General features: G+C 46.3%; 1 protein-coding gene across 3 annotated transcripts in view; it reads left to right on the top strand.

Moving 5' to 3' along the window:
- The first annotated feature begins 2,042 nt into the window (after window positions 1-2,042).
- The window catches only part of NCALD (neurocalcin delta), a 52,551-nt gene continuing 45,336 nt past the window's right edge, over window positions 2,043-9,257 (top strand). The window contains exon 1 of one of the 3 annotated variants that reach the window (XM_033155685.1): window positions 2,043-2,204. The gene's annotated coding sequence lies outside the window, so the exon portion shown is untranslated. Of the gene's footprint in view, window positions 2,210-3,063; window positions 3,194-9,257 lie in introns of those variants that run through there. The other 2 variants (XM_033155684.1, XM_033155686.1) reach the window with 2 other exon arrangements.

Raw genomic sequence — 9,257 nt, 5'->3', positions numbered from 1 at the left:
GTTTATTGTGTCGAGAATGGCTCAACCTGCTATAACTTGGTTATGAGCAAAATGAAAAGCCAGGTTGCCACACCTAGCTCCCCCCTGCCCCCCCCCGAGTGAGAGGCAAGGGGGAGGATATTTTTTTGATTATTATTATTTAATTATTTTTATTGGTTTTACAAAATAAATCTCAGTTAACACATTTAAGTTTTAAAATCAAGCAAGAATCTTTTGACTTCCCTCCTCCCCTCCGTGGGTCCTTTGTATATCTAAATCAACTGCGTATTATAATTCATCCGCATTATAGTCCTCCAAAATATCCAAAGTCTATGTAACATTGCAAGAGTTATTGAAAGGTTTTATGTGGCACCTGCTGTAGTGTCAATGGTGGTCAGCCCCCCAACTCCAACAATGCCTTCCCCTGGTTTCCATGAAAGCACAGAATAATGAGGAGAACAGAACAGAGACCAGAGGTGCACAGATACAGTTTGAGACAGCTTGGAAAACATCCGGGAGAGGAGGAACCTTAGAGAGGATGGAAGGGTGGGCTTTCAGTCCTGGCAACTGCTCCATAGGGGCAAGACCTACTGGGAATTGTTGCTGAGACCACTAGGTTGAGTTGCATGTTCATTTCCTTGAATAGTTAACTTCACTGTCAATACAGATCTGCTTCCTTTATTGCTGACCTGAGTCTGACTCCAGCCGTTACACATACGTTCAGATTGCTTGATCACGATCAGGGCCTTTTTAAATCTGAAACCCACAGGAACTGAGTTCCGGCACCTCTTTGTAGCGTACCAGCCGCTCCCTAGCGCATACGCCCTGATGTCACGACGCGTGTGCAGCCTCCTGGGTGGACTGCGCAAGATGGCACAGACACTGTGCTGCTGTTCGCGCATTGCAGCCTTTTAAAAGTTGTCGCAGGCGTCACGGGGGTGGGGCCCGCCCCCAGAGTGTCACCCCCCCAGGGTGGTACCCGGGGGGACCGCCCCCTTGCTCCGCCCCTGGTACCAGCAGCTGTATAGCGGCATGGCACCCAGGGCTTTGTGTCAGAGGCTTCGGGCTGCATGCTGTTCATGGCTTTGTGTCAGAGGTTGTGGGGCAGCGAGGTGGAGGCGACGCTTTAATGTGGCCGCAGCGGGTTGTCCGTAAAAAAAAAAGTGGGAGTTCCTGCACCTCTTTTTCTAGAAAAAAAAGCACTGATCATGATAATACAGCATAATACTTTTGGGAAAGTAAGATGCAAGCTAGTTTGTTGACAGCTATCTCAAATCTCAGGTGGCCGGAACAGCATTTTTCTGAGGGCTGCCCATCATTTCATGTTCTGTACTCCTGGTACAGATACCCACACAAAAGCACATCTCATAATGTATGTGCAGCACATGTCTGTTTAAACTGAACAAAGGCCTTCTGTTGTTGTTTTGAACCCATCTGAGGCTAATTATTTAATTTTAGGCTGTGCATACCTTCCTTGAAACCAAAAGTAACATACATCACTCACTAACCACAAAGCACTTACCAGCTTTAGATCTTCCTAGTTTCATCAGATTAGGCTGTGGGACATTCTTCTATCAATGGACATATTTCTGAGATTTTATACCTTGCTTTTCTATCTGAAGCTTTTCATTCTTTTAGATTAACATTTATAAACTGCTTTCCCCATCTCCCGAAAAGTGCAAAGCAAGATGCAGCAGCATAACGAAACGAAATGGGATTAAGAAAAGAACCCACACACCCAATTAAACAGATGCAACATAAAAAATAAAATAAAATCTGGCTTGTAAGTTCCCGACCGTGGGCAACCTAAGCAGGGGCTTTGGTCTGCCTGCCTGTTGGAAGACTTCCTCCGGGACAACATTTCTGGTCCCTTGCCGTGGAGGAGCCCGACCAGATCCCCGGATGGGTTCCAACGTGCACACACGCGTGTGTGTGTATGTGTGTGACAAACGACCTATTGAAATGGCTTCCGAGCGCCGTGCTGCGGTTGCCACGGCAACCAATGCTCTTTTGGTTTTGCATCGGGCCATGTGACAGCGACTTTGACGTCAGCCGGAGGCAGGCGATGTGGTGGGAGCTTGGCGAGCCCGGGGAGAGTGAGAATCTCTCCGCTGGCGGTGGAGGCTGCCGGGCTTATCTCGCTCGCTCTTGCGCGCGCTCGCCGCCGCCGCCGCCTGCCTCGGGCTGCCGGAGCATGGAGCACTGAAGAGCTGCCTTTCTGCACGGTGAGGTAAAGAAAACATTATTATTATTATTATTATTATTAGTAGTAGTAGTAGTAGTAGTAGTAGTAGTATTAGTATTATTAGCATTGTTCTCGCCCCGCGCGCCAGAGCAATTCCACGCCTAGCTTTCCTGCCCGTCACTATTGCGCTTGTTTCCGCCGCTTGGCGAGTTTCCCGCTAGAGGAGCCGCGGAAGAGGCGCTTCGACTTTTACCTCCACGGACTTGAACCGGCGGCGGAGGGAAATGAAGCGGAGGGATCCCAGGCGGGACACTTCTCAAGCCTCCCGGGATAAAGCGTGTGTGTATGTATGGGTCGAGTTGTGTCTGGAGCCACGCTTCCGCCCAGCTTTCCCAAGGCTTCGGGGGAGCCTCGGAGCTTTAGGTCGAGGCTTTCAATGCGCGCTCATGAAATTGCCTTCCTGATCCGATTAAAGATTCCGCTTTGGCCGAGGGCTCTCTTTTTACGCAGCGCCTAGGCGGCGTTTGCCCGACGGGGGCCCCGATCCTCGGTGTGTGGGGCTTCCTCTGCTAGGTTACGGAGAAGGGGGTGAATGCCACGGATCTGGTCCGTGGGGGCGGGATAGACTGCAACCTGAGCAGGGGGTTCTTCGGGAGGAAGTCCCGTTGAATGCTCTGGGAGGGAACTTCTCAGTGCTTGCAAATGTAAGGAGGCAAAACCGGCTGATGGGTTATGGGGGGGAAAGGAAGGAGGTTAGCACGGTTAGCACAACAAACGCTGGGAGCTGCATTCTCTCCCCTTCCCCGGTAGGCGAGATTTTGTTTCAGATTGCAGAAGCATCTCATACTTGCAAGGGGAAAGGGTGGTAAACAGACAGCAGGGAAGGGGTCTCAGGAGCAGCCTGACAGCGTAATCTGAAATGTGCTGCTGCTGAGATACTAGATGAAAAGTAGTGAACTGTGTGGCTCTTTTCCCACTCTGCCAATCCCACTTGTAGCTTTGCCTTTCAAGTTCTTCTGCGGCGGAAAAGTAAGTTGCAAGATCTAAAAAAAGGATACCTCTCTGGAACATTATCTTCTTCTTCCTTGAATAAGTAGAAGACTGCTTCCTCCAGCCCCCTTTGTTAAGGGAAGGGTGAGGGAAGATGGTTGTATTATGTGCAGAAATATTATTTGCAGAAACCTTGATAGCGGAGGATATGGATATTATTGGATATGGGTGTTTTCCGATGTTTTCCACCTTCAGAACGGAGGAAGGCTCATGAATTAGAACAAAGATACAATGCGCTGCTTGTCTCTTTATAACCAAAAGTGTTGGGCTGTATTATTACTAGCAATAAAAGAAACCACATTTCTTTGAAAAGTCTTGTGGATCTCTACATAGTTGGCAATTTAAGTGTGCACGCATGCACAAGTTAAACAAAGGCGTGAAAGTATTGCGGTTAAACTTTTCAGGGATATGAATGAAAGCAGCTTTGAAAAAATTATTGCAAGTTATCTTGCTTTGGTGTGAAGAGTTATGTGAGAAACAACTGTAGATTTGATTTTCTGGGAGTTGGAGAAATAAATGCACTGTCTTTCTCAACATGCTCATGCTGAAACTTATTCAAGTTGTTTTATATTAACTTGTGAATGATGTTCTTTTTTTAAAACTGCATTTTCCTGTGTTTTGCTCATCTGTGTACATTGGGGGTTACTGCCCAGCTTCCTTGCTTAGGTAAAAGGTAGCTAAGCAATCTCAATGATTGCAGCTGTTTCAAAGTACCACAGGGAATGTAATTTTACTGATCTATTAAAATTCTACATGGAATCCCTCCTGGGACAAACAAAGCCTTTTAAACGCCCCACTGTGTGTATTAATCAGTTCCTAGACTTGAAGGCAGGACTGTGAGCCCCTTTTGCCTACAAACAGTAGACCAGTTGTTCAGTTGTAGGGAAATATTGCTTTGAATAATTGCTTTCAAGTGTAGAAACTTTATACAGTAGTCTAGCCCTTTGACTTCCTGAATTGCTGCACAGTACTTGAAATCCACAGTCCTTTATTTGCTTCAGAATAGCCCTGTTGGGTTGCATCCTCAGCCCTGTGTTTACTCTGAAGTAGCCCTGCTCCGAAGCAGTGAGTTGTGGAACTGGAATGAATGTAGGAGTTGCAGCAACTAGCTCAACATTTATTAAACCTCAGACTTCTGGGCTTGCGGCCAGACCTTGTAAACTCACACTTTTGAATACAACCACACTCTGCATCTAAAGTTCAGTTGAGCAGATGAGTTATTTGGTTTATTGTTGAAATCCTTTTTGTGGCTAGTGCACATGTATGTTGTAGATTTATAGAATCTATCTCAAGTCCACAAAAAGGGTTCCCCTGAAACAAGGATGGGGAACCTGGTTGGGAGCTCAACACCCACCAGCCCTGACTAGTATGGGCAATGCTAAGGGTAACAGGAGTTGTCATGCAACAACCTCTGGAGGGCCATAGCTTCCCCATTCTTGAATCTGAAATGGCCGTTTCTCACAACCCACACCTAATCCCAGATTGGTCCCTTTGTTAGAGGACAAATGTTGTTGTAGTTGCTCACCAAGTGTTAGATTTTCTGGTTGGAAACAAAAGTAACTGTGGGCGCCTATGTTCTCAGTCAGAGTTTCCCAAACCTGGGTCTCCAGCTGTTTTTGCACTACAGTTTCCATCATCCCTTACCACTGGTCCTGCTAGCTAGGGGTAATGGGAGTTGTAGTCCAAAAAAACAGCTGGAGACCCAAGTTTGGGAAACCCTGTTCTAAATCCAAAAAGTATTCAGAGACCAGAGTTCTTCCACACTCCCAGCTCCTGTTGTATAATAACCCCAAGTTCCAATGGATGTTATGCAGGGGACGTGGTATGAGTTTGTGATTTTTTTCAGGGTTACAACATCAGAAAGCGATGGAGTTCTGTCTCCCTGGAATGGGGGATGTAGTGATGGGGAAGTCAAACCTGTTGCGTGTCGACCAGTCATGCCCTAGTGAAGAAGCTGGGGAGGGGTGGGGGAGCATGTTAACCATATCTCCTTCTTTGTCATGCAGCATGGCATGCTTGCTTGAGACATCTATTTTTGTTCTACCATGCCCAGTTTCAAGTTTAATTCAAAAACTCTTCTGAATAGTGGGAACCCTGTCTGGGAGGCACCATGCATGCCATCCACGTCTTGTGTGAATTCACCCGCTTGCATAGTTAAGCCACACCTGGACTATTGGTGGTGGCATGGAGCCTGTGCACGAGGCTGGGCAATCCAGATGGGCGAAACGATTAACTATATTGCAATGCCCACATTGCAGCTTCCATAAAATGGACGAAGCCAGCTTTCACCAACCTGGTGCCCTCCAGGTGTTTTGGATTACAACTCCCACCAGCTCTGGGTTCAGTAGAGTTTGATAGGGTTTTCTACCTTGTATCTAGATGGGGTCTGTTTTTGAGACACCATTGGACAATAATAGACTGTCTGTCACTTGGTCAGGCATGTTCCAGTAAGCTCGATTCTCCTTAAATTCTTGTTGGCAGGACTAGATGAGATCATTTCAGTATATTTCAAAACCTAACGATGCCACGCGTGATTATTATTCATGTATAATTCAGTTTGGCTTCATTTCCATATTGGCCACCGGCTATAATAGAAATGCAAAAACGCAATGCATAACATTTTAACAAAATCCATATTTTACAGATTGTTATGAAGGGCCACGGAAGTGTCAACCAAAATTAATTGTCATCATATCAGCCGCAGCATGAATTTCAATGAAAGTTGTGTGAGTTGAATGTAAGCTGCTGACTTGAGTTATACTTCTTGATATCTGTTAGCTTACAGAATTAATGAGCTGATCAAAGCATGATTAAGCATGATTAAGTAGGATTAAACATGTTTGGTTTGTACTAATAAAGTAGGTGCTCTTTTTGTGTGTGGAAAAATAGCCATTGTGTTGTCCTACTTGCAAGTGATTTGAAAGCAAAACTAGTCGTTTCTTTTGGCTATGTTCACACATAACATTAAAGGTAAAGGGACCCCCTGACCATTAGGTCCAGTCGTGTCCGACTCTGGGGTTGTGGCACTCATCTCGCGTTACTGGCTGAGGGAACAGGCGTACAGCTTCCGGGTCATGTGGCCAGCATGACAAAGCCACTTCTGGCGAACCAGAGCAGCGCACGGAAACGCCGTTTACCTTCCTGCGAGAGCGGTACCTATTTATCTACTTGCACTTTGACGTGCTTTCGAACTGCTAGGTGGGCAGGAGCTGGGACTGAGCAACGGGAGCTCACCCCGCCACGGGGATTTGAACCACTGACCTTCTGATCAGCGAGCCCTAGGCTCTGTGGTTTAACCCATAGTGCCAAATGTTTAATTATGTTTAACTGTGTCTCAATAAAATGAGCAGTGTCCCTACCTCATTCCTCTCCTGCTCCTTGGCTGTGTTGCACTGGGAGAACAAACCACAACTTTTGGCCTGTCACGCTGCTTGAAACTGAGCTCAGGGTTTGTTTTCCACAAATAAATGATGAGCAGTAAGCCAACAACGAACTATGGCTACTACCTGCAGTTTGCTTGGAGAGACATAAACCATGAGCCCAAGTTCAGATAACAAAGACTCGTCATTTGTCGTTCATGGTGTGACCAAGATTGAGGGAGAAGAGAAATGGGGATATTTAAACACTGTGCGCCAGCTTGCCGCTTTTTCATGTTGAACCATAGCTAAACATAAAATGTTAAACTTTGATATGATGTGTGAACCATTCCATGGACTAGAGATAAGAGAGTGCAACCAACCAAATGTTATGCAACCTTCATTCACTTCCATGGACCTAAAATCCCATTAAAATGGGAGGCTGCACATTTGCAGTGTTAAATGGATTGGACTCGTAGGCTGTGCTTTTAAATTTGAATGTGCCTGTGGGGTTCTGCTGAGCACTGTTCACCTCTGCCAGCACCATACGTGTTTTCAATTTCTGCGTAATTCCAGCTATTATGGGGCTTTGTTACTGTGCCTTCTTATTGCTGCTACGATTGTACGAAACATGCAGTGGTCATCCAACAGGGATAGAGAGAGCTGGAACAAACCAGGCACACGGTTGCCCAGCATCTAATTATTTGAAGCTGTTGCCTTAGCATTTGACCAGTTAGTTCAACTGTGGATAGAGCTAGCCCCTGCTGCTCCAATGCAATGGTGGCTCCTAGGATTCTGAAGAACACCTGTGTTTAAAGTGGGATGGGCTGGTGGGTGGTTCTCATATGGAATAACCCAAAAAATACCAGTGTTGGCCATGCCATAGTAGGAACCTTGCACTGCTTCCCAGATATTATAAGCATCAGCATTGCACAGGACAGAAATGACTTCTGGCAATGAGATTGCTTATCATATACTGCAGGCATGTCCAACTCCCAAGAGACTGTGATCTACTCCCAGTATAAAAAAAAACTGGCAGTGATCTACCCATTGTCATTGGAGGAAGAAGGAGCGTTCGTGGGGTGGGTGGATTGCCCAGTTGTTGACCTATTTTAGGAGGAAGTGCCCAGAGTTGTTGAGCTTTTTTTGGGGGGGAGGATTGCACAGAGTTTTTAAGCCTTTCCCCTGTAAATTTTTGTACCCGGTAAGGATCCTGCGATCTACCAGGATCAGCCAGGGATCTACTGGTAGATCACGACCTACTGGTTGGACATCCCTGATATAGTGAAACCAAGTTTGTCTGCAAGTACAGCACTGGTTTCTGCAGATTTAGTCCAGGAGGGAATGGCCATGGGATGGACTGTACTTCTCAGGGGTGGCATGTCTTGGGAGAAGAATACCACATTATGGTACAGACACCACCTGGCAATTATGCAAGTATGTACTTATTTGCCCACCGTGCATCCCTGTGTGGGGACATATTATAGAAGTCAATCCACTTGGTTGTGGCTCACCATGATTTTATAGCCTGATTTGCAAGTAAGGCTGGACACTGTAGAGTTTCTTGGAGTTCTTCAGTGGGATATACTCCCCACCCCCACCCCCCAGTTTATTTTATAAATATCAGGGCTTGCTGTTTTGGCAAAATATTGAGTACTTGGGAAAGCTGGCTATTGGTCCATTTAGCTCAGTGTTGTCTGCACTGACTGACAGTAGCTTTCCAGCATTTCCTACACGGGTTCCCCCCACCCCACCCCTCCCTTGAAATGTCTGGGGTTGAATCTGAGGCCCTTTTCAGGGAAAACATTTGCTCCTCCGTAGAACTGCAACCCCCTGGTCTTATCTCACACATATGGTGAAAGCTACGGTATATGGACCATAAAGAAGGCTGATCGCCGAAGAATTGATGCTTTTGAATTATGGTGCTGGAGGAGACTCTTGAGAGTCCCATGGACTGCAAGAAGATCAAACCTATCCATTCTCAAAGAAATCAGCCCTGAGTGCTCACTAGAAGGACAGATCCTGAAGTTGAGGCTCCAGTACTTTGGCCACCTCATGAGAAGAGAAGACTCCCTAGAAAAGACCCTGATGTTGGGAAAGATGGAGGGCACAAGGAGAAGGGGACGACAGAGGATGAGATGGTTGGACAGTGTTCTCGAAGCTACTAACATGAGTTTGGCCAAACTGCGAGAGGCAGTGAAGGATAGGCGTGCCTGGCGTGCTCTGGTCCATGGGGTCATGAAGAGTCGGACACGACTGAACAACTGAACAACAACAACAACGGTATATATACTTGTTAACCCTGCTTTTAATTTTTGCCTTCATCTGCATAATCATTTGCATCAATGGAGTCACAAAAGAATGTTACATTTAATGATTTCTGATGTCCGCATGTTCCTGTGCATTTGGGGGAGGAGGCTGTGCTGCTGAGAGTCCATGGCAAAGACCTGTTAGCTTGCCAAAGCCCATACTCCAGACCTCTGAGGTGGTCTCTGCCACCATGCTCCCTGCCACAGGGCTGTGCAACTCACCAGAGTGCGTTAGGACTCTTCACCAAGAGTGGTTTCAAACATTATAGAATAGCAGGTGAGGAGGAGGAATTTGTACCCAGTTTCTAATTTATTACTTACTTATTTACGATATTTGTAGCCCAGTCTTCATTGAACATTTCCTATCCCAGAATGGGA

This window comes from Lacerta agilis, chromosome 7 (genome assembly GCF_009819535.1).
Source record: "Lacerta agilis isolate rLacAgi1 chromosome 7, rLacAgi1.pri, whole genome shotgun sequence".
NCBI lineage: Eukaryota > Metazoa > Chordata > Lepidosauria > Squamata > Lacertidae > Lacerta > Lacerta agilis.
The sequence above is the reverse complement of the archived record's forward strand: the minus strand, read 5'-3'. Positions and strand labels throughout refer to the sequence as shown.